Source organism: Mus caroli, unplaced genomic scaffold, assembly GCF_978045245.1.
Source record: "Mus caroli unplaced genomic scaffold, Mus_caroli_1 scaffold_16, whole genome shotgun sequence".
Classification (NCBI taxonomy): Eukaryota; Metazoa; Chordata; class Mammalia; order Rodentia; family Muridae; genus Mus; species Mus caroli.
The window spans coordinates 38,930,001-38,957,393 of NW_028227271.1; the positions used below are offsets into that span (position 1 = coordinate 38,930,001).

Below are 27,393 nucleotides of genomic sequence, written 5' to 3' on the forward strand. Positions count from 1 at the left end.
CTAAGAGGGCAGTTGGAGGTGATAAGAGCTTAAATTCATTATCCCACTGGCTTGGTTCAAAACAACTTTTTATTCTTAGGCTGTCTACATAGCCCTGTACCATGTACACACATCACTCCGTAAGTTTCATCTTATACATAGACTAACTGCCTCGACTAGGTATGTAGTTCATTATGCTAGCATCAATGTTACTCTATGCATTTACTATATATATATATATATATATATATATATTTCCTGACTTATGATCAACGCTCAGTATGTGGTTTTTACATGATTTTGTGGCTGATTAAAATTTTAAAAACAGCAATATTTTCTATCTTGCATCTTCCTTTACTACATCAATTTTGATATTCCTACTCTGGAGAACTTAGGAAAGAGAAATCATGTCCTGTAGCTTTTATATTATGAATATTCAATAAACAAATCTAGGTAATATATGTATTCTCCAGCCAGAGCAGAGGTAAATTTGTTTGTGTCCCTTTAAAGAATATTGAAGTTCCTTAAATTGAGACTTCTTTAGTTACAATGCTAACCTGTGCATAGCATGTATATCAAAGTAAGGCTATTGAGACTCATAAGAGAGAGGAACTGTGTGAGAACTGGGATTGTGTTGTTTGCTGTACCAGGTCGAGTAAGTTCTTTGCCTTCAGAGAGGAGATTCATATCATCTGTCAGCACCCTAAAAGCTGTAGGATGCTAGGTTATTACTATCTATGTAAGGAAATATCTTATCCCCTTGCAGTTCAAAATACAAATAGATTCATAAGCAGTTACTGACAAGCGTTGATCTAAGCCACAAAATATGAGTAGTTCAGAGACCAACTAATGGGAATATTGTATACTATGTGAGATAAAACACATGGTTTCAAGTGTCTAAGTCTCACTTTAAATGGGAACAAAATTTGCCATGAATTTTAGTCATGAGACTTGAATGAAACCATATATGACATGAAATATCTATGAGATGAATTTATAAATATTTTAGACAGCTTTGCCTCACCTTGAATCTGTCAATGATCCACAATTGATTAAAGATGTTACTTGATCTTCCTATGCTTGAATGTTGCCCATTCAAAATGAAATATTGAAATTTAATCACCAATAAGATGATTTTAAGAAATGGGGCCTGAGGAAATAATCAAACTCAGGGGTGAAATCAACCAAGTGGAAACAAGAAAAACTATTCAAAGAATCAACCAATCAAGGAGCTGGTTCTTTGAGAAAATCAACAAGATAGATAAACCCTTAGCCAGACTCACTAGAGGGCACAGGGAAAGCATCCTAATTAACAAAATCAGAAATGAAAAAGGAGACATAACAACAGATCCTGAAGACATCCAAAACACCATCAGATCCTTCTACCAAAGGCTATACTCAACAAAACTGGAGAACCTGGATGAAATGGAGAAGTTCCTAGACAGATACCAGGTACCAAAGTTGAATCAAGATCAGGTTAATGATCTAAACAGCCCTATATCCCCCAAAGAAATAGAAGCAGTCATTAATAGTCTCCCAACTAAAAAATGCCCAGGACCAGATGGGTTTAGTGCAGAGTTCTATCAGACCTTCAAAGAAGATCTAATCCCAGTTCTTCACAAACTATTCCACAAAATAGAAACAGAAGGTACTCTACCCAACTCATTCTATGAAGCCACAATTACTCTGATACCTAAGCCACAAAAAGACCCAACAAAGATAGAAAACTTCAGACCAATATCCCTTATGAATATTGATGCAAAAATCCTCAATAAAGTTCTTGCTAACCGAATCCAAGAACACATCAAAACAATCATCCATCCTGACCAAGTAGGTTTCATCCCAGGGATGCAGGGATGGTTCAATATACGGAAATCCATCAACGTAATCCAGTATATAAACAAACTCAAAGACAAAAACCACATGGTCATCTCCTTAGATGCGGAAAAAGCATTTGACAAGATCCAACACCCATTCATGATAAAAGTCTTGGAAAGATCAGGAATTCAAGGCCCATACCTAAACATGATAAAAGCAATCTACAGCAAACCAGTAGCCAACATCAAAGTAAATGGTGAGAAGCTTGAAGCAATCCCTCTAAAATCAGGGACTAGTCAAGGCTGTTCACTTTCTCCATACCTATTCAACATTGTACTTGAAGTCCTAGCCAGAGCAATTCGACAACAAAAGGAGATCAAAGGGATACAAATTGGAAAAGATGAAGTCAAAATATCACTTTTTGCAGATGATATGATAGTATATATAAGTGACCCTAAAAATTCCACCAGAGAACTCCTAAGCCTGATAAACAGCTTCAGTGAAGTAGCTGGATATAAAATTAACTCAAACAAATCAATGGCCTTTCTCTACACAAAGAATAAACAGGCTGAGAAAGAAATTAGGGAAACAACACCCTTCTCAATAGTCACAAATAATATAAAATATCTTGGCGTGACTCTAACTAAGGAAGTGAAAGATCTGTATAATAAAAACTTCAAGTCTCTGAAGAAAGAAATTCTAGAAGATCTCAGAAGATGGAAAGATCTCCCATGCTCATGGATTGGCAGGATCAACATTGTAAAAATGGCTATCTTGCCAAAAGCAATCTACAGATTCAATGCAATCCCCATCAAAATTCCAACTCAATTCTTCAACGAATTAGAAAGTGCAATCTGCAAATTCATCTGGAATAACAAAAAACCTAGGATAGCAAAAACTCTTCTCAAGGATAAAAGAACCTCTGGTGGAATCACCATGCCGGACCTAAAGCTCTACTACAGAGCAATTGTGATAAAAACTGCATGGTACTGGTATAGTGACAGACAAATAGACCAATGGAATAGAATTGAAGACCCAGAAATGAACCCACACACCTATGGTCACTTGATCTTCGACAAGGGAGCTAAAAACATCCAGTGGAAGAAAGACAGCATTTTCAACAAATGGTGCTGGCACAACTGGTTGTTAACATGTAGAAGAATGCGAATCGATCCATTCCTATCTCCTTGTACTAAGGTCAAGTCTAAGTGGATCAAGGAACTTCACATAAAACCAGAGACACTGAAACTTATAGAGGAGAAAGTGGGGAAAAGCCTTGAAGATATGGGCACAGGGGAAAAATTCCTGAATAGAACAGTAATGGCTTGTGCTGTAAGATCGAGAATTGACAAGTGGGACCTCATGAAACTACAAAGCTTCTGCAAGGCTAAAGACACCATCAATAAGACAAAAAAACCACCAACAGATTGGGAAAGGATCTTCACCTATCCTAAATCAGATAAGGGACTAATATCCAATATATATAAAGAACTCAAGAAGGTGGACTCCAGAAAGTCAAATAACCCCATTAAAAAATGGGGCTCAGAACTGAACAAAGAATTCTCACCTGAGGAATACCGAATGGCAGAGAAGCACCTGAAAAAATGTTCAACATCCTTAATCATCAGGGAAATGCAAATCAAAACAACCCTGAGATTCCACCTCACACCAGTCAGAATGGCTAAGATCAAAAATTCAGGTGACAGCAGATGCTGGCGAGGATGTGGAGAAAGAGGAACACTCCTCCATTGTTGGTGGGATTGCAAGCTTGTACAACCACTCTGGAAATCAGTCTGGCGGTTCCTCAGAAAATTGGACATAGTACTACCGGAGGATCCAGCAATACCTCTCCTGGGCATATATCCAGAAGATGTCCCAACCGGTAAAAAGGACACATGCTCCACTATGTTCATAGCAGCCCTATTTATAATAGCCAGAAGCTGGAAAGAACCCAGATGTCCCTCAACAGAGGAATGGATACAGAAATTATGGTACATTTACACAATGGAGTACTACTCAGCTATTAAAAAGAATGAATTTATGAAATTCCTAGCCAAATGGATGGACCTGGAGGGCATCATCTTGAGTGAAGTAACACAATCACAAAAGAACTCACACAATATGTATTCATTGATAAGTGGATATTAGCCCAAAACTTAGGATACCCAAGATATAAGATACAATTTGATAAACGCATGAAACTCAAGAAGAATGAAGACCAAAGTGTGGACACTGTGCACCTTCTTAGAATTGGGAACAAAACACCCAGGGAAGGAGTTACAGAGACAAAGTTCGTAGCTGTGATGAAAGGATGGACCATTTAGAGACTGCTGTATCCAGGGATCCGTCCCATAATCAGCTTCTAAACGCTGACACCATTGCATACACTAGCAAGATTTTGCTGAAAGGACCCAAATATAGCTGTCTCTTGTGAGACGATGCCGGGGCCTAGCAAACACAGGAGTGGATGTTCACAGTCAGCTATTGGATGTATCACAGGGCTCCCAATGGAGAAGCTAGAGAAAGTACCCAAGGAGCTAAAGGGATCTGCAACCCTATTGTTGGAACAACATGATGTACTAACCAGAACCCTGGAGCTCTTGTCTCTAGCTGCTTATGTATCGAAAGATGGCCTAGTCGGCCATCAATGGAAAGAGAGGCCCATTGGACTTGCAAACTTTATATGCCCCAATATAGGGGAATGCCAGGGCCAAAAGAATGGGAATGGGTGGGTAGGGAAGTGGGGGGCACTATGGGGGACTTTTGGGATAGTATTGGAAATGTAATTGAGGAAAATATGTAATAAAAATAAAAAAAAAAAAAAGAAATGGGGCCTGTGAGATATGAGTAGATCATGGGGAGTACTCTCCTCAAGAATGAGATTAAAGTCTTTAAAGAAGATACTTCATAATGTTCCTCTTATGTATGTTTTCAGGATTGAGCATTTCACATTTGTGTGTACTTCCCTGGGCAAGACAACTTCTCCCACTCTCATCACTCCTGGCCTCATATTAAGATCAGGGATTTCTCAAGGACTTGGAGTACGATTTGGGTCAGGCTAGATTGGAATGTGGTAGTTTCCACAGAAGCATTACTTGTGGGAAATGCAAATCCAAAATGAGAATACATATCTACTCCAGTAAGAATAAAACATTGTCCTTTTCATGGAGGATGTGGTCCAATATAGTTAACCTGCCACCAGGTTGCTAACTGGTCACCTCAAGGACTGGTGTCATATCTGGGTCTCAGTGCTTGTCTCTGTTGTTGGCAGATTTAGCATTCATCAGCAAGTGTAGCCAGGTCAGCCATAGTGAATGGAAATCCATGCTGTTGAGGCCAAACATAACCAGCATCTCTACCACCATGGCAACTTTGTTCATGTGCCCATTGGGCAATGGCAGGGATGGCTGGGGAAAGAGGCTGACTGTCCGCAGAATGGATCATCTTATTTATTTGATTGATGAACTCCTTCTTGGCTGCAGTCATCAAATGATGAGCATTTATATGGGACATAAATATCTTCACACCCTTTGCCCATTTGGAAAGATCTATCTACATACTTCTTCACCATGTCTTTCTCCCAAATTTTCTGATCCTGATCTTTCCAAGTCCCTGACCTTCCAGCCAATCCATTGGCTATAGCCCGTGATTGTGCATTTGGCCATTTCTTGTTCCAAGCAAACGGTAATAGCATGTGTATTACTCAAAGTTCTTCCCACAGTGAAGATTTCCCTTCACCAGTATCTTTCAGGGTTGTCCCAGAAATGCTCAGTGGAAATTGACCATGCCATTACGAATGTACTCATAGTGTAATATAGTCATCTGATCACTTTAGCATTCATTTGATCTATCACTCTAGGCAGGCTACATAATTCTCCATAATGTCTGAGAAAAGTAAAATGTCAAAGGTGTATTTCTCATGTCATATTCTCATGATAAATCAGAAGATTATCTTTGCTGACTGAGTTCCTGGGGATTCCTGGTAAAATAACTACTACTTTGAAATTTTGTGTTTCCTTTATCAAAGATAAGATAGAGTTATGGAGGACACAACAATGTATATCTGAGATTTGACTAATAGACTTCTGTGTACACCTCACTTTCTAGAATTTTGTCACATGGGTCTACCCATTATGATAATGTCAGAAAGAACTAACCTAGCATTTACCCTATTCTAGATTTCTTTCTCTTCTTGTGATAAAACATTCTGACTGAAAAATAAACTTGAAAACTTGTTTATACAACATTATAGTTTAAAGTTCATTCCTGAGGGAAGACAAGGCAGAAACACACTGACAGCAAACAAATTACAGTAGGAACCACAAAGGAATGTTACTTGAAGCTTGCTCACAGACCTGTGCTTAACTAACTTCATTATAAAGGGCTATCTTTCCAGGGAATGGTGTCCCCCATAATGGGCTGTGCCTTTCTACATCAATTAAAATGGAAGATAATCTCCAATAGGTAAACTCAGAAGATAATTCAATCTAGGTAATTCATTGGTTGTCAGATGACTCTAGACTCTGACAAATCAACAAAGCTAATCAAAACATGACAAGTATGAAAAATAAAGGAAAACTGAATAGATCAGTTAGATTTATATGAAATAATGTTGTTTAACAAACCATCATAACAATCCTAAGGAAAAAAATTATTTTTTCTCTTGAATTGTTAGTCACTTGTGGTTTGGCTAATCTAAGCTAGGTTAACTAAGCTTGATTACAAGGTCACATAGGTCTAAGTCAACTTTGTGGGTCTTTTATTCCCTACATGGTAACAAACCAGAGTAAAGGTACAAACATATGTATGTTATTTGCTTGTGTTACAAATATAAAAGCTCATTATCCAAATTAACCCCAATAGAATAGGAATGGAATTTAAGAAAGTAATGAAAAGGGTTAAAATATGATGAAAGAACATATTATAGTATACAATATTCTTTCTATGAAAAAATCATCAGCCTTGATTGACATGTTGTTAGTTGTGTGAGTCTTCTCAGAACAAAACTCACGAGAGAGGTAGGAAGCAAGTTTAAAAGAAACAAAACTGACAACCCTCTTCCGATCAGAAAAGCACCGGGGCAGCTGGGGCGCAGGGTCGGCTGACACTCGCCAGCTACCCACAACACCCGCCACAGGATCTTAAGACTTCTGGTGAGTGGAACACAGCTTCTGCTCCAATCCAATTGCGCGGGACCTGAGACTGCATTAGTTAGGGAAGCAGAAACCGGCCTGAGTAGGGCCACAGGCCTCATCCGGCCAGATCAGCGCCGGGGTAGCTGGAGTGCAGGGTTGCCTGACACCCGCCAGCTACCCACGACCCCCGCCGCAAGATTTTGGGACTGCTGGTGAGTGGAACACAGCTTCTGCTCCAGTCCAATCACGCGGGACCTGAGACTGCTCTGGTTGGGGAGAGAGAAATCCAGCCTACATAGGGCCACAACCCTCTTCCGGTCAGAAAAGCACCAGGGCAGCTGGGGCGCAGGGTCGGCTGACACTCGCCAACTACCCACAACACCCGCCACAGGATCTTAAGACTTCTGGAGAGTGGAACACAGCTTCTGCTCCAATCCAATTGCGCGCGGGACCTGAGACTGCATTAGTTAGGGAAGCAGAAACCAGCCTGAGTAGGGCCACAGGCCTCATCCGCCCGATCAGCGCCGGGGTAGCAGGAGCGCAGGGTTGCCTGACACCCGCCAGCTACCCACGACCCCCGCCGCAGGATTTTGGGACTGCTGGTGAGTGGAACACAGCTTCTGCTCCAGTCCAATCACGCGGGACCTGAAACTGCTCTGGTTGGGAAGAGAGAAATCCGGCCTACATAGGGCCACAACCCTCTTCCAGTCAGAAAAGCACCGGGGCAGCTGGGGCGCAGGGTCGGCTGACACTCGCCAGCTACCCACAACACCCGCCACAGGATCTTAAGACTTCTGGAGAGTGGAACACAGCTTCTGCTCCAATCCAATTGCACGCGGGACCAGAGACTGCATTAGTTAGGGAAGCAGAAAACCGGCCTGAGTAGGACCACAGGCCTCTTCCGGCTGGACCAGCACCGGGGTACCATCAGCTACCGACGACCCCCACCGCAGGATTTAGAGACTGCTGGTGAGTGGAACACAGCTTCTGCTCCAATCTTTAAACAGTGACAACAATAACAACTAACCCCAGAGATTACCAGATGGCGAAAGGTAAACGTAATAACCTTACTAACAGAAACCAAGACCACTCACCATCATCAGAACCCAGCACCCCCACTTCGCCCAGTCCAGGGCACCCCAACACACCGGAAAAGCTAGACACGGATTTAAAAGCATATCTCCTGATGATGGTAGAGGACTTCAAGAAGGACTTTAATAACACACTTAAAGAACTACAGGAGAACACTGCTAAACAGGCAGAAGACACTAAAGAGGAAGCACAAAAATCCCTTAAAGAATTGCAGGAGAACACTGCTAAAGAGTTACAAATCCTTAAATAAAAACAGGATAACATAATCAAACAGGTAGAAGTCCTTACAGAAAAACAGGAAAACACATCCAAACAGATGATGGAAATGAACAAAACAATACTAGACCTAAAAAGGGAAGTAGACACAATAAAGAAAACCCAAAATGAGGCAACACTGGAGATAGAAACCCTAGGAAAGAAATCTGGAACCATAGATACGAGCATCAGCAACAGAATACAAGAGATGGAAGAGAGAATCTCAGGTGCAGAAGATTCCATAGAGAACATCGGCACAACAATCAAGGAAAATGTAAAATGCAAAAAGATCCTAACTCAAAACATCCAAGAAATACAGGACACAATTAGAAGACCAAACCTACGGATAATAGGAGTGGATGAGAATGAAGATTTTCAACTCAAAGGACCAGCAAACATCTTCAACAAAATTATAGAAGAAAACTTCCCAAATCTAAAGAAAGAGATGCCCATGAACATACAAGAAGCCTACAGAACTCCAAATAGACTGGACCAGAAAAGAAACACCTCCCTACACATAATAATCAGAACAACAAATGCTCTAAATAAAGATAGAATACTAAAAGCAGTAAGAGAAAAAGGCCAAGTAACATATAAAGGCAAGCCTATCAGAATTACACCAGATTTTTCACCAGAGACTATGAAAGCCAGAAGATCCTGGACGGATGTTATACAGACACTAAAAGAACACAAATTCCAGCCCAGGCTACTATACCCAGCCAAACTCTCAATTAACATAGATGGAGAAACCAAAGTATTCCACGACAAAACCAAATTCACACATTATCTCTCCACGAATCAAGCCCTTCAAAGGATAATAACAGAAAAAAACCAATACAAGGACAGGAACCACGCCCTAGAAACAACAAGAAGGTAATCCCTCAACAAACCTAAAAGAAGACGGCCACAAGAACAAAATGCCAACTTTAACAACAAAAATAACAGGAAACAACAATTACTTTTCCTTAATATCTCTTAATATCAATGGACTCAACTCCCCGATAAAAAGACATAGACTAACAAACTGGCTACACAAACAAGACCCAACATTTTGCTGCTTACAGGAAACTCATCTCAGAGAAAAGGATAGACACTACCTCAGAATGAAAGGCTGGAAAACAATTTTCCAAGCAAATGGCATGAAGAAACAAGCTGGAGTAGCCATTCTAATATCTGATAAGATTGACTTCCAACCCAAAGTCATTAAAAAAGACAGGGAGGGACACTTCATACTCATCAAAGGTAAAATCCTCCAAGAGGAACTATCAATCCTGAATATCTATGCTCCAAATACAAAGGCAGCCACATTCATTAAAGAAACTTTAGTAAAGCTCAAAGCACACATTGCACCTCATACAATAATAGTGGGAGACTTCAACACACCACTTTCACCAATGGACAGATCATGGAAACAGAAACTAAACAGGGACACAGTGAAACTAAGAGAAATTATGAATCAAATGGATCTGGCAGATATCTACAGAACATTCTATCCTAAAACAAAAGGATATACCTTCTTCTCAGCACCTCATGGTACCTTCTCCAAAATTGACCACATAATTGGTCATAAAGCAGGCCTCAACAGATACAAAAATATTGAAATTTTCCCATGCATCCTATCAGATCACCATGGACTAAGGCTGATCTTCAGTAACAAAATAAATAATAGAAAGCCAACCTTCACGTGGAAACTGAACAACACTCTTCTCAATGATACCTTGGTCAAGGAAGGTATAAAGAAAGAAATTAAGGACTTTTTAGAGTTCAATGAAAATGAAGCCACAACATACCCAAACTTATGGGACGCAATGAAAGCATTTCTAAGAGGAAAACTCATAGCTCTGAGTGCCTCCAAAAGGAAACTAGAGAGAGCACACATTAGCAGCTTGACAACACACCTAAAAGCACTAGAACAACAGGAAGCAAATTCACCCAAGAGGAGTAGACGGCAGGAAATAATCAAACTCAGGGGTGAAATCAACCAAGTGGAAACAAGGAAAACTATTCAAAGAATCAACCAATCAAGGAGCTGGTTCTTTGAGAAAATCAACAAGATAGATAAACCCTTAGCCAGACTCACTAGAGGGCACAGGGAAAGCATCCTAATTAACAAAATCAGAAATGAAAAAGGAGACATAACAACAGATCCTGAAGACATCCAAAACACCATCAGATCCTTCTACCAAAGGCTATACTCAACAAAACTGGAGAACCTGGATGAAATGGAGAAGTTCCTAGACAGATACCAGGTACCAAAGTTGAATCAAGATCAGGTTAATGATCTAAACAGCCCTATATCCCCCAAAGAAATAGAAGCAGTCATTAATAGTCTCCCAACTAAAAAAAGCCCAGGACCAGATGGGTTTAGTGCAGAGTTCTATCAGACCTTCAAAGAAGATCTAATCCCAGTTCTTCACAAACTATTCCACAAAAAAGAAACAGAAGGTACTCTACCCAACTCATTCTATGAAGCCACAATTACTCTGATACCTAAGCCACAAAAAGACCCAACAAAGATAGAAAACTTCAGACCAATATCCCTTATGAATATTGATGCAAAAATCCTCAATAAAGTTCTTGCTAACCGAATCCAAGAACACATCAAAACAATCATCCATCCTGACCAAGTAGGTTTCATCCCAGGGATGCAGGGATGGTTCAATATACGGAAATCCATCAACGTAATCCAGTATATAAACAAACTCAAAGACAAAAACCACATGGTCATCTCCTTAGATGCGGAAAAAGCATTTGACAAGATCCAACACCCATTCATGATAAAAGTCTTGGAAAGATCAGGAATTCAAGGCCCATACCTAAACATGATAAAAGCAATCTACAGCAAACCAGTAGCCAACATCAAAGTAAATGGTGAGAAGCTTGAAGCAATCCCTCTAAAATCAGGGACTAGTCAAGGCTGTTCACTTTCTCCATACCTATTCAACATTGTACTTGAAGTCCTAGCCAGAGCAATTCGACAACAAAAGGAGATCAAAGGGATACAAATTGGAAAAGATGAAGTCAAAATATCACTTTTTGCAGATGATATGATAGTATATATAAGTGACCCTAAAAATTCCACCAGAGAACTCCTAAGCCTGATAAACAGCTTCAGTGAAGTAGCTGGATATAAAATTAACTCAAACAAATCAATGGCCTTTCTCTACACAAAGAATAAACAGGCTGAGAAAGAAATTAGGGAAACAACACCCTTCTCAATAGTCACAAATAATATAAAATATCTTGGCGTGACTCTAACTAAGGAAGTGAAAGATCTGTATAATAAAAACTTCAAGTCTCTGAAGAAAGAAATTCTAGAAGATCTCAGAAGATGGAAAGATCTCCCATGCTCATGGATTGGCAGGATCAACATTGTAAAAATGGCTATCTTGCCAAAAGCAATCTACAGATTCAATGCAATCCCCATCAAAATTCCAACTCAATTCTTCAACGAATTAGAAAGTGCAATCTGCAAATTCATCTGGAATAACAAAAAACCTAGGATAGCAAAAACTCTTCTCAAGGATAAAAGAACCTCTGGTGGAATCACCATGCCGGACCTAAAGCTCTACTACAGAGCAATTGTGATAAAAACTGCATGGTACTGGTATAGTGACAGACAAATAGACCAATGGAATAGAATTGAAGACCCAGAAATGAACCCACACACCTATGGTCACTTGATCTTCGACAAGGGAGCTAAAAACATCCAGTGGAAGAAAGACAGCATTTTCAACAAATGGTGCTGGCACAACTGGTTGTTAACATGTAGAAGAATGCGAATCGATCCATTCCTATCTCCTTGTACTAAGGTCAAGTCTAAGTGGATCAAGGAACTTCACATAAAACCAGAGACACTGAAACTTATAGAGGAGAAAGTGGGGAAAAGCCTTGAAGATATGGGCACAGGGGAAAAATTCCTGAATAGAACAGTAATGGCTTGTGCTGTAAGATCGAGAATTGACAAGTGGGACCTCATGAAACTACAAAGCTTCTGCAAGGCTAAAGACACCATCAATAAGACAAAAAAACCACCAACAGATTGGGAAAGGATCTTCACCTATCCTAAATCAGATAAGGGACTAATATCCAATATATATAAAGAACTCAAGAAGGTGGACTCCAGAAAGTCAAATAACCCCATTAAAAAATGGGGCTCAGAACTGAACAAAGAATTCTCACCTGAGGAATACCGAATGGCAGAGAAGCACCTGAAAAAATGTTCAACATCCTTAATCATCAGGGAAATGCAAATCAAAACAACCCTGAGATTCCACCTCACACCAGTCAGAATGGCTAAGATCAAAAATTCAGGTGACAGCAGATGCTGGCGAGGATGTGGAGAAAGAGGAACACTCCTCCATTGTTGGTGGGATTGCAAGCTTGTACAACCACTCTGGAAATCAGTCTGGCGGTTCCTCAGAAAATTGGACATAGTACTACCGGAGGATCCAGCAATACCTCTCCTGGGCATATATCCAGAAGATGTCCCAACCGGTAAAAAGGACACATGCTCCACTATGTTCATAGCAGCCCTATTTATAATAGCCAGAAGCTGGAAAGAACCCAGATGTCCCTCAACAGAGGAATGGATACAGAAATTATGGTACATTTACACAATGGAGTACTACTCAGCTATTAAAAAGAATGAATTTATGAAATTCCTAGCCAAATGGATGGACCTGGAGGGCATCATCTTGAGTGAAGTAACACAATCACAAAAGAACTCACACAATATGTATTCATTGATAAGTGGATATTAGCCCAAAACTTAGGATACCCAAGATATAAGATACAATTTGATAAACGCATGAAACTCAAGAAGAATGAAGACCAAAGTGTGGACACTGTGCACCTTCTTAGAATTGGGAACAAAACACCCAGGGAAGGAGTTACAGAGACAAAGTTCGTAGCTGTGATGAAAGGATGGACCATTTAGAGACTGCTGTATCCAGGGATCCGTCCCATAATCAGCTTCTAAACGCTGACACCATTGCATACACTAGCAAGATTTTGCTGAAAGGACCCAAATATAGCTGTCTCTTGTGAGACGATGCCGGGGCCTAGCAAACACAGGAGTGGATGTTCACAGTCAGCTATTGGATGTATCACAGGGCTCCCAATGGAGAAGCTAGAGAAAGTACCCAAGGAGCTAAAGGGATCTGCAACCCTATTGTTGGAACAACATGATGTACTAACCAGAACCCTGGAGCTCTTGTCTCTAGCTGCTTATGTATCGAAAGATGGCCTAGTCGGCCATCAATGGAAAGAGAGGCCCATTGGACTTGCAAACTTTATATGCCCCAATATAGGGGAATGCCAGGGCCAAAAGAATGGGAATGGGTGGGTAGGGAAGTGGGGGGCACTATGGGGGACTTTTGGGATAGTATTGGAAATGTAATTGAGGAAAATATGTAATAAAAATAAAAAAAAAAAAAAAGAAATGGGGCCTGTGAGATATGAGTAGATCATGGGGAGTACTCTCCTCAAGAATGAGATTAAAGTCTTTAAAGAAGATACTTCATAATGTTCCTCTTATGTATGTTTTCAGGATTGAGCATTTCACATTTGTGTGTACTTCCCTGGGCAAGACAACTTCTCCCACTCTCATCACTCCTGGCCTCATATTAAGATCAGGGATTTCTCAAGGACTTGGAGTACGATTTGGGTCAGGCTAGATTGGAATGTGGTAGTTTCCACAGAAGCATTACTTGTGGGAAATGCAAATCCAAAATGAGAATACATATCTACTCCAGTAAGAATAAAACATTGTCCTTTTCATGGAGGATGTGGTCCAATATAGTTAACCTGCCACCAGGTTGCTAACTGGTCACCTCAAGGACTGGTGTCATATCTGGGTCTCAGTGCTTGTCTCTGTTGTTGGCAGATTTAGCATTCATCAGCAAGTGTAGCCAGGTCAGCCATAGTGAATGGAAATCCATGCTGTTGAGGCCAAACATAACCAGCATCTCTACCACCATGGCAACTTTGTTCATGTGCCCATTGGGCAATGGCAGGGATGGCTGGGGAAAGAGGCTGACTGTCCGCAGAATGGATCATCTTATTTATTTGATTGATGAACTCCTTCTTGGCTGCAGTCATCAAATGATGAGCATTTATATGGGACATAAATATCTTCACACCCTTTGCCCATTTGGAAAGATCTATCTACATACTTCTTCACCATGTCTTTCTCCCAAATTTTCTGATCCTGATCTTTCCAAGTCCCTGACCTTCCAGCCAATCCATTGGCTATAGCCCGTGATTGTGCATTTGGCCATTTCTTGTTCCAAGCAAACGGTAATAGCATGTGTATTACTCAAAGTTCTTCCCACAGTGAAGATTTCCCTTCACCAGTATCTTTCAGGGTTGTCCCAGAAATGCTCAGTGGAAATTGACCATGCCATTACGAATGTACTCATAGTGTAATATAGTCATCTGATCACTTTAGCATTCATTTGATCTATCACTCTAGGCAGGCTACATAATTCTCCATAATGTCTGAGAAAAGTAAAATGTCAAAGGTGTATTTCTCATGTCATATTCTCATGATAAATCAGAAGATTATCTTTGCTGACTGAGTTCCTGGGGATTCCTGGTAAAATAACTACTACTTTGAAATTTTGTGTTTCCTTTATCAAAGATAAGATAGAGTTATGGAGGACACAACAATGTATATCTGAGATTTGACTAATAGACTTCTGTGTACACCTCACTTTCTAGAATTTTGTCACATGGGTCTACCCATTATGATAATGTCAGAAAGAACTAACCTAGCATTTACCCTATTCTAGATTTCTTTCTCTTCTTGTGATAAAACATTCTGACTGAAAAATAAACTTGAAAACTTGTTTATACAACATTATAGTTTAAAGTTCATTCCTGAGGGAAGACAAGGCAGAAACACACTGACAGCAAACAAATTACAGTAGGAACCACAAAGGAATGTTACTTGAAGCTTGCTCACAGACCTGTGCTTAACTAACTTCATTATAAAGGGCTATCTTTCCAGGGAATGGTGTCCCCCATAATGGGCTGTGCCTTTCTACATCAATTAAAATGGAAGATAATCTCCAATAGGTAAACTCAGAAGATAATTCAATCTAGGTAATTCATTGGTTGTCAGATGACTCTAGACTCTGACAAATCAACAAAGCTAATCAAAACATGACAAGTATGAAAAATAAAGGAAAACTGAATAGATCAGTTAGATTTATATGAAATAATGTTGTTTAACAAACCATCATAACAATCCTAAGGAAAAAAATTATTTTTTCTCTTGAATTGTTAGTCACTTGTGGTTTGGCTAATCTAAGCTAGGTTAACTAAGCTTGATTACAAGGTCACATAGGTCTAAGTCAACTTTGTGGGTCTTTTATTCCCTACATGGTAACAAACCAGAGTAAAGGTACAAACATATGTATGTTATTTGCTTGTGTTACAAATATAAAAGCTCATTATCCAAATTAACCCCAATAGAATAGGAATGGAATTTAAGAAAGTAATGAAAAGGGTTAAAATATGATGAAAGAACATATTATAGTATACAATATTCTTTCTATGAAAAAATCATCAGCCTTGATTGACATGTTGTTAGTTGTGTGAGTCTTCTCAGAACAAAACTCACGAGAGAGGTAGGAAGCAAGTTTAAAAGAAACAAAACTGACAACCCTCTTCCGATCAGAAAAGCACCGGGGCAGCTGGGGCGCAGGGTCGGCTGACACTCGCCAGCTACCCACAACACCCGCCACAGGATCTTAAGACTTCTGGTGAGTGGAACACAGCTTCTGCTCCAATCCAATTGCGCGGGACCTGAGACTGCATTAGTTAGGGAAGCAGAAACCGGCCTGAGTAGGGCCACAGGCCTCATCCGGCCAGATCAGCGCCGGGGTAGCTGGAGTGCAGGGTTGCCTGACACCCGCCAGCTACCCACGACCCCCGCCGCAAGATTTTGGGACTGCTGGTGAGTGGAACACAGCTTCTGCTCCAGTCCAATCACGCGGGACCTGAGACTGCTCTGGTTGGGGAGAGAGAAATCCAGCCTACATAGGGCCACAACCCTCTTCCGGTCAGAAAAGCACCAGGGCAGCTGGGGCGCAGGGTCGGCTGACACTCGCCAACTACCCACAACACCCGCCACAGGATCTTAAGACTTCTGGAGAGTGGAACACAGCTTCTGCTCCAATCCAATTGCGCGCGGGACCTGAGACTGCATTAGTTAGGGAAGCAGAAACCAGCCTGAGTAGGGCCACAGGCCTCATCCGCCCGATCAGCGCCGGGGTAGCAGGAGCGCAGGGTTGCCTGACACCCGCCAGCTACCCACGACCCCCGCCGCAGGATTTTGGGACTGCTGGTGAGTGGAACACAGCTTCTGCTCCAGTCCAATCACGCGGGACCTGAAACTGCTCTGGTTGGGAAGAGAGAAATCCGGCCTACATAGGGCCACAACCCTCTTCCAGTCAGAAAAGCACCGGGGCAGCTGGGGCGCAGGGTCGGCTGACACTCGCCAGCTACCCACAACACCCGCCACAGGATCTTAAGACTTCTGGAGAGTGGAACACAGCTTCTGCTCCAATCCAATTGCACGCGGGACCAGAGACTGCATTAGTTAGGGAAGCAGAAAACCGGCCTGAGTAGGACCACAGGCCTCTTCCGGCTGGACCAGCACCGGGGTACCATCAGCTACCGACGACCCCCACCGCAGGATTTAGAGACTGCTGGTGAGTGGAACACAGCTTCTGCTCCAATCTTTAAACAGTGACAACAATAACAACTAACCCCAGAGATTACCAGATGGCGAAAGGTAAACGTAATAACCTTACTAACAGAAACCAAGACCACTCACCATCATCAGAACCCAGCACCCCCACTTCGCCCAGTCCAGGGCACCCCAACACACCGGAAAAGCTAGACACGGATTTAAAAGCATATCTCCTGATGATGGTAGAGGACTTCAAGAAGGACTTTAATAACACACTTAAAGAACTACAGGAGAACACTGCTAAACAGGCAGAAGACACTAAAGAGGAAGCACAAAAATCCCTTAAAGAATTGCAGGAGAACACTGCTAAAGAGTTACAAATCCTTAAATAAAAACAGGATAACATAATCAAACAGGTAGAAGTCCTTACAGAAAAACAGGAAAACACATCCAAACAGATGATGGAAATGAACAAAACAATACTAGACCTAAAAAGGGAAGTAGACACAATAAAGAAAACCCAAAATGAGGCAACACTGGAGATAGAAACCCTAGGAAAGAAATCTGGAACCATAGATACGAGCATCAGCAACAGAATACAAGAGATGGAAGAGAGAATCTCAGGTGCAGAAGATTCCATAGAGAACATCGGCACAACAATCAAGGAAAATGTAAAATGCAAAAAGATCCTAACTCAAAACATCCAAGAAATACAGGACACAATTAGAAGACCAAACCTACGGATAATAGGAGTGGATGAGAATGAAGATTTTCAACTCAAAGGACCAGCAAACATCTTCAACAAAATTATAGAAGAAAACTTCCCAAATCTAAAGAAAGAGATGCCCATGAACATACAAGAAGCCTACAGAACTCCAAATAGACTGGACCAGAAAAGAAACACCTCCCTACACATAATAATCAGAACAACAAATGCTCTAAATAAAGATAGAATACTAAAAGCAGTAAGAGAAAAAGGCCAAGTAACATATAAAGGCAAGCCTATCAGAATTACACCAGATTTTTCACCAGAGACTATGAAAGCCAGAAGATCCTGGACGGATGTTATACAGACACTAAAAGAACACAAATTCCAGCCCAGGCTACTATACCCAGCCAAACTCTCAATTAACATAGATGGAGAAACCAAAGTATTCCACGACAAAACCAAATTCACACATTATCTCTCCACGAATCAAGCCCTTCAAAGGATAATAACAGAAAAAAACCAATACAAGGACAGGAACCACGCCCTAGAAACAACAAGAAGGTAATCCCTCAACAAACCTAAAAGAAGACGGCCACAAGAACAAAATGCCAACTTTAACAACAAAAATAACAGGAAACAACAATTACTTTTCCTTAATATCTCTTAATATCAATGGACTCAACTCCCCGATAAAAAGACATAGACTAACAAACTGGCTACACAAACAAGACCCAACATTTTGCTGCTTACAGGAAACTCATCTCAGAGAAAAGGATAGACACTACCTCAGAATGAAAGGCTGGAAAACAATTTTCCAAGCAAATGGCATGAAGAAACAAGCTGGAGTAGCCATTCTAATATCTGATAAGATTGACTTCCAACCCAAAGTCATTAAAAAAGACAGGGAGGGACACTTCATACTCATCAAAGGTAAAATCCTCCAAGAGGAACTATCAATCCTGAATATCTATGCTCCAAATACAAAGGCAGCCACATTCATTAAAGAAACTTTAGTAAAGCTCAAAGCACACATTGCACCTCATACAATAATAGTGGGAGACTTCAACACACCACTTTCACCAATGGACAGATCATGGAAACAGAAACTAAACAGGGACACAGTGAAACTAAGAGAAATTATGAATCAAATGGATCTGGCAGATATCTACAGAACATTCTATCCTAAAACAAAAGGATATACCTTCTTCTCAGCACCTCATGGTACCTTCTCCAAAATTGACCACATAATTGGTCATAAAGCAGGCCTCAACAGATACAAAAATATTGAAATTTTCCCATGCATCCTATCAGATCACCATGGACTAAGGCTGATCTTCAGTAACAAAATAAATAATAGAAAGCCAACCTTCACGTGGAAACTGAACAACACTCTTCTCAATGATACCTTGGTCAAGGAAGGTATAAAGAAAGAAATTAAGGACTTTTTAGAGTTCAATGAAAATGAAGCCACAACATACCCAAACTTATGGGACGCAATGAAAGCATTTCTAAGAGGAAAACTCATAGCTCTGAGTGCCTCCAAAAGGAAACTAGAGAGAGCACACATTAGCAGCTTGACAACACACCTAAAAGCACTAGAACAACAGGAAGCAAATTCACCCAAGAGGAGTAGACGGCAGGAAATAATCAAACTCAGGGGTGAAATCAACCAAGTGGAAACAAGGAAAACTATTCAAAGAATCAACCAATCAAGGAGCTGGTTCTTTGAGAAAATCAACAAGATAGATAAACCCTTAGCCAGACTCACTAGAGGGCACAGGGAAAGCATCCTAATTAACAAAATCAGAAATGAAAAAGGAGACATAACAACAGATCCTGAAGACATCCAAAACACCATCAGATCCTTCTACCAAAGGCTATACTCAACAAAACTGGAGAACCTGGATGAAATGGAGAAGTTCCTAGACAGATACCAGGTACCAAAGTTGAATCAAGATCAGGTTAATGATCTAAACAGCCCTATATCCCCCAAAGAAATAGAAGCAGTCATTAATAGTCTCCCAACTAAAAAAAGCCCAGGACCAGATGGGTTTAGTGCAGAGTTCTATCAGACCTTCAAAGAAGATCTAATCCCAGTTCTTCACAAACTATTCCACAAAAAAGAAACAGAAGGTACTCTACCCAACTCATTCTATGAAGCCACAATTACTCTGATACCTAAGCCACAAAAAGACCCAACAAAGATAGAAAACTTCAGACCAATATCCCTTATGAATATTGATGCAAAAATCCTCAATAAAGTTCTTGCTAACCGAATCCAAGAACACATCAAAACAATCATCCATCCTGACCAAGTAGGTTTCATCCCAGGGATGCAGGGATGGTTCAATATACGGAAATCCATCAACGTAATCCAGTATATAAACAAACTCAAAGACAAAAACCACATGGTCATCTCCTTAGATGCGGAAAAAGCATTTGACAAGATCCAACACCCATTCATGATAAAAGTCTTGGAAAGATCAGGAATTCAAGGCCCATACCTAAACATGATAAAAGCAATCTACAGCAAACCAGTAGCCAACATCAAAGTAAATGGTGAGAAGCTTGAAGCAATCCCTCTAAAATCAGGGACTAGTCAAGGCTGTTCACTTTCTCCATACCTATTCAACATTGTACTTGAAGTCCTAGCCAGAGCAATTCGACAACAAAAGGAGATCAAAGGGATACAAATTGGAAAAGATGAAGTCAAAATATCACTTTTTGCAGATGATATGATAGTATATATAAGTGACCCTAAAAATTCCACCAGAGAACTCCTAAGCCTGATAAACAGCTTCAGTGAAGTAGCTGGATATAAAATTAACTCAAACAAATCAATGGCCTTTCTCTACACAAAGAATAAACAGGCTGAGAAAGAAATTAGGGAAACAACACCCTTCTCAATAGTCACAAATAATATAAAATATCTTGGCGTGACTCTAACTAAGGAAGTGAAAGATCTGTATAATAAAAACTTCAAGTCTCTGAAGAAAGAAATTCTAGAAGATCTCAGAAGATGGAAAGATCTCCCATGCTCATGGATTGGCAGGATCAACATTGTAAAAATGGCTATCTTGCCAAAAGCAATCTACAGATTCAATGCAATCCCCATCAAAATTCCAACTCAATTCTTCAACGAATTAGAAAGTGCAATCTGCAAATTCATCTGGAATAACAAAAAACCTAGGATAGCAAAAACTCTTCTCAAGGATAAAAGAACCTCTGGTGGAATCACCATGCCGGACCTAAAGCTCTACTACAGAGCAATTGTGATAAAAACTGCATGGTACTGGTATAGTGACAGACAAATAGACCAATGGAATAGAATTGAAGACCCAGAAATGAACCCACACACCTATGGTCACTTGATCTTCGACAAGGGAGCTAAAAACATCCAGTGGAAGAAAGACAGCATTTTCAACAAATGGTGCTGGCACAACTGGTTGTTAACATGTAGAAGAATGCGAATCGATCCATTCCTATCTCCTTGTACTAAGGTCAAGTCTAAGTGGATCAAGGAACTTCACATAAAACCAGAGACACTGAAACTTATAGAGGAGAAAGTGTGGAAAAGCCTTGAAGATATGGGCACAGGGGAAAAATTCCTGAATAGAACAGTAATGGCTTGTGCTGTAAGATCGAGAATTGACAAGTGGGACCTCATGAAACTACAAAGCTTCTGCAAGGCTAAAGACACCATCAATAAGACAAAAAAACCACCAACAGATTGGGAAAGGATCTTCACCTATCCTAAATCAGATAAGGGACTAATATCCAATATATATAAAGAACTCAAGAAGGTGGACTCCAGAAAGTCAAATAACCCCATTAAAAAATGGGGCTCAGAACTGAACAAAGAATTCTCACCTGAGGAATACCGAATGGCAGAGAAGCACCTGAAAAAATGTTCAACATCCTTAATCATCAGGGAAATGCAAATCAAAACAACCCTGAGATTCCACCTCACACCAGTCAGAATGGCTAAGATCAAAAATTCAGGTGACAGCAGATGCTGGCGAGGATGTGGAGAAAGAGGAACACTCCTCCATTGTTGGTGGGATTGCAAGCTTGTACAACCACTCTGGAAATCAGTCTGGCGGTTCCTCAGAAAATTGGACATAGTACTACCGGAGGATCCAGCAATACCTCTCCTGGGCATATATCCAGAAGATGTCCCAACCGGTAAAAAGGACACATGCTCCACTATGTTCATAGCAGCCCTATTTATAATAGCCAGAAGCTGGAAAGAACCCAGATGTCCCTCAACAGAGGAATGGATACAGAAATTATGGTACATTTACACAATGGAGTACTACTCAGCTATTAAAAAGAATGAATTTATGAAATTCCTAGCCAAATGGATGGACCTGGAGGGCATCATCTTGAGTGAAGTAACACAATCACAAAAGAACTCACACAATATGTATTCATTGATAAGTGGATATTAGCCCAAAACTTAGGATACCCAAGATATAAGATACAATTTGATAAACGCATGAAACTCAAGAAGAATGAAGACCAAAGTGTGGACACTGTGCACCTTCTTAGAATTGGGAACAAAACACCCAGGGAAGGAGTTACAGAGACAAAGTTCGTAGCTGTGATGAAAGGATGGACCATTTAGAGACTGCTGTATCCAGGGATCCATCCCATAATCAGCTTCTAAACACTGACACCATTGCATACACTAGCAAGATTTTGCTGAAAGGACCCAAATATAGCTGTCTCTTGTGAGAAGATGCCTGGGCCTAGCAAACACAGGAGTGGATGTTCACAGTCAGCTATTGGATGTATCACAGGGCTCCCAATGGAGAAGCTAGAGAAAGTACCCAAGGAGCTAAAGGGATCTGCAACCCTATTGTTGGAACAACATGATGTACTAACCAGAACCCCGGAGCTCTTGTCTCTAGCTGCATATTTATCGAAAGATGGCCTAGCCGGACATCACTGGAAAAAGAGGCCCATTGGACTTGCAAACTTTATATGCCCCAATATGCGGAATGCTAGGGCCAAAAGAATGGGAATGGGTGGGTAGGGAAGTGGGGGGCGCTATGGGGGACTTTTGGGATAGCATTGGAAATGTAATTGAGGAAAATATGTAATAAAAATATTAAAAAAAAAAGAAAAAAAAAAAGATCTGTAGATTTAAGGAGGTATGGTGATAGACTTTCCCTGTATCAATAACAATGGAAGTAGTCACTTGTGACCTTTAACTCCTGCTTCAATTACCACCCCACAGTCTTGGCTATTAAAAAAAAGTTTATTGGATTAAAAAAAAAAAAAAAAAGAAAGAAAGAAACAAAACTGTGGTGTATTTAAAGAAAAGTTCTCAGATATTACAATGTCTAAAGCTTTGCTAGTCACAAATTGTGACAATATTTAGACTTCTTTACCACTGACATGTCCGGTTATTTGAATCAGAGATGCCTCTTAAAAGATGGTATACACTTAGGTTAAAGCATTTTTCTTAGGCTAAGAGAAATTACTGTGATACAGGAAGATTCAGTTCTGAGTCATAATCATATTAGGGAACATTCTCCGAAGATACTGAGGTAAGCAGGTACATCTTTCCCATCAGGAAAATGCCTGGGGCACAGAGGGATTCAGCTGTGAATCATACACAGAGAACATTCCAAAAAAGATACCAAGGTAAAGAGATATCCATCTTTTATGAACATGAAGTCAATAATATTGTCTATTTACTTAAAAGGAATCTAACATACCATATATATCAAATAATAATATCTACTAAATTCATTTATGCATTCTATTGAGTTTTTAAGTAAGTGCTAAACACTATGCTGTATATTAAGGTTATTGAAACAATGAAGCATTTGTATCTGTTTTCATGGAAATCAAATAACCTATATCAATTAAAATTCAGAGAAACACACTTATAGGAAGCTATAAAATAAAAAGGGGTGAAGACATGTAACTAAGAAGCTGTATCATGAAAAAAGTGTGGGCCAGTTACTTTTGATAAATTTTTAATACACTCTGAGAAGAGATACTGTATCACTCAGAGTGGAACTTGAAGAATTAGGAGATTCATATGAAAAAGAATAAAGGGAGAATCTAGACAAGAGCATGGCTGGATGAACAGCCAGCACAAAGTGAAGCAAAGAGCATTTCAGAAGAGACTTGATGCAAAGAAATGGAATAATGTTGGAGCATCTTTTAGATAAATGCCCAGTAGTAGTATAGCTGGGTCCTCAGGTAATACTATGTCCAATTTTCTGAGGAACCACCTGACTGATTTCCAGAGTGGTTGTACCAGCTTGCAGTCCCTCCAGCAATGGAGGAGTGTTCCTCTTTCTCAACATCCTCGCCAGCATCTGCTGTTATCTGAGTTTTTGATCTTAGCTGTTCTGACTGGTGTGAGGTGAAATATCAGAGTTGCTTTGATTTGCATTCCCCTGATGATTAAGAATGTTGAACATTTCTTTAGATGCTTCTCAGCCATTCAGTATTCCTCAGTTGAGAATTCTTTGTTTAGCTCTGTACCCCATTTTTATATGGTTATTTGGGTCTCTGGAGTCTTCCTTCTTAAGTTCTTTGTATATATTGGATACGAGCCCTCTGTCAGATGTAGGGTTGATAAAGATCTTTTCCCTATCTTTTGGTTTGCATTTTGACCTATTGACAGTGTCCTTTGCCTTACAGAGAGTTTGCAATTTTATGATGTCCTATTTGTCAATTATTGATCTTATAGCATAAGCCATTTGTGTTCTGTTCAAGAAATTTTCCACTGTGCCTGTGTGTTCAAGGCTCTTCCCCACTTTCTCTTTTATTAGTTTCAGTGTCTCTGGTTTTATGTTGAGGTCCAGGATCCACTTAGACTTGAGCTTTATGCAAAGAGATAAGAATGGATCAATGTGCATTCTTCTACATGTGACCACCAATTGAACCAGCACCATTTGTTGAAAATGCTGTCTTTTTTCCACTGGATGGTTTTAGCTCCTTTTTCAAAGATCAAGTGACCACAGGTGTGTGCATTCATTTCTGGGTCTTCAATTCTGTTCCATTGATCTACCTGCCTGTCTCTGTATCAATAGCATGCAGTTCTGTCACTATTGCTGGGCATATACCCAAAAGATGCTCCAACATATAACACGGACACATGTTCCACTATGTTCATAGCAGCCTTACTTATAATAGCTAGAAGCTGGACACAACCCAGATGTCCTTTAGCAGAGGAATGATACAGAAAATGTGGTACATTTACACAATGGAGTAATATTCACTTATTAAAAACAATGACTTCATGAAATTCTTAGGCAAATGGAAGGAACTAGAAAATATCTTCCTGAATGAGGTAACACAATCACAAAAGAACACACACAGTATACACTCACTTATAAGTGGATATTAGCCCAAAAGCTCAGACTGCCCAAGATACAATTCACAGACCACATGAAGCTCAAGAAAAAGGAAGACCAAAAATGAGGATACTTTGATCCTTCTTAGAAGGAGGAACAAAATACCCATAGAAGAAGATATTGGTAGGTATATAAGTGGGTAGATAAGCAGATATATTCATTTATATAAAGGAAAAGGATTTGAAGGAAAGGGTAATTTTATTGCTACAGATTTGAAATGACTTTTATAAAGTAAACTACCTTAAAAGATAAGATTTTACAACTATCTAGAAGAAACCGGGAAGATCTTAAATCATGGGCTATATTACTGATGCTCTATATAGTATATATGCTAAAAAATGAACCTTTACCATCTAATGAATCACTGCTTTAATATCCTATTTGATCCCCAAGATCAATATGTTGCTATGGAAACCTGAGTCTCTCTAGTCATTAATGCCTTATTTTTCCCCACACAGGAATTTGAATATTATGTTATTCCCTCAGCAAGAATTAAATTAGCAATTATTCACCTGAAAATAGCATCAGTGAGATCTAAGAAAACACACAGAACTAATGATGTGTTAAGTTTACATAAATTATTCTTGAATTATGATGAGGTCTCATGAACCTGAATTATTTTTCACACACACACACACACACACACACACACACACACACACACACACACATTGGGGGGGGGAATACTTGAGGAAGAAAGGTGAGGATTGTTTGGATTTCTTCTATTGATTACTTTTCTCCCTGAGACATAAATTTGATAACTTGCCCGCTCCTGATCTGTTCTCCTTTTTCCTGGTTTAGTAGATTTCATATAGAAAACAACTTCTGATCAGCTATAGTCTTCAGATTCTTCTTTTTCTTCTTCTTCCTTAATATTATGATTATACTTTATTAGTTCTTTGTGAATTTTGTACTTGTTTTGATCATACCCCCAACATTCCGAAACCCAGTCCCCCTTCCCTTCCCACTTAATATTTTGTCCTGTTTTTCTTCAAGACTAACTTAGGCTGCCACATTATTCTGGGATATTCCAATGGAGTGTATAGAAAAATGACCTTTCTTCTCCCAGTAGCTAAAAGTTGACAATAGCTCCTGGGATGGGTATGGACATTCATGCCCAGCTTCACTTTCCATGCTGAGATTGGTTTGTCTTGAACCTTCACAATTCTTGTGCATGCTGACACAACTGCTGTGACTTCAAATGTAAAGCTACTTTTCTATGTCCAGAAGACACAATCCTCCTTGTCATCTACCTCCTCTGGTTCCTACACTTTTCCAGGCCCTCTTCCACAATTATTGATGATCATTGGAATGGTAATGTGAGATATATATATATATATATATATATATATATATATATATATATATATATATAATCAGGACTGAATATTCTGCAATCTCTTATTTTCTGCTCTTTGACCAGTTGTGAGTATCTGTGTTGATTTACTACAAACAGAAGCTTCGCTGATGACTGTTCAGAGATGCATTAATCTATGGGTATGGTAAGTCATTAGCAGTTGGTTTAATACTGTCCACTTAGCAGGATAATAGTGGTAAGTTCTATTCTAGGGTCTATAACCTGTGTACCTATATGGTGCCAGGTATGGGTTGTATCTTGTGGACTGTACTTACATCCAAGCAAAAAGTTGTTGGTTGCTACCATGGTATTTGTGCTACAGCTGCACTATTGGGCATGTCGTGCCTGGAAGTCCTTGTTGTAGTGCACAATATTTTTAAAAAGTAAATCTAGCCAAAAAGTAAAAGATTTGTTTAGTACTCAGATTCTTGGGAGGTGCTCTGACTTCTTGTAGCAGACGTTGCTTTGTTCTCTGAGCAATAATCTCCCGACTTCTTTAGGTATTCCATCAAGAGGATCTCATTTGCTATTAACTACAGTAATTCAGAGACTTTGGAAGATCTCACAGGACAAATATTCTAGCTCGCCATTCTTTATCATTGATAAGAATGTCTTTTCTCCATTTCCTGCCTCTCTGCCACTTGTCATTCATACAAAATTCCCAGCACCATCTTTCAAATAAGTAGCAAACTCCAAAGTCTATGATTCTGAGTCTTTTTTTAAAGAAAACTCAAGTTACCTCTCATGGCTTGGATGTTATATGTGACCTAAATTTATTCAGAAAAGTTAAGGACTGTTCTTATAGCTTTACCTCTAAGTGTAGTATAAATTGAGAATAGTGGAAGGGGATTGACCAACACTATTGTTCCTTATATTATGTAAGGACTTATATAATGACTGCTAATGTTTCCAAATACTGGATATTCATCTTTACAGTTTTCCTTTTCATAGTTTGAAGGTGAACC

General features: G+C 39.8%; 1 pseudogene; it reads right to left on the bottom strand.

Annotated features, from left to right (window-relative positions):
• LOC110310060 (heme transporter HRG1-like) overlaps window positions 1–27,393 on the bottom strand; it is a 140,915-nt pseudogene that overhangs the window by 59,310 nt on the left and 54,212 nt on the right.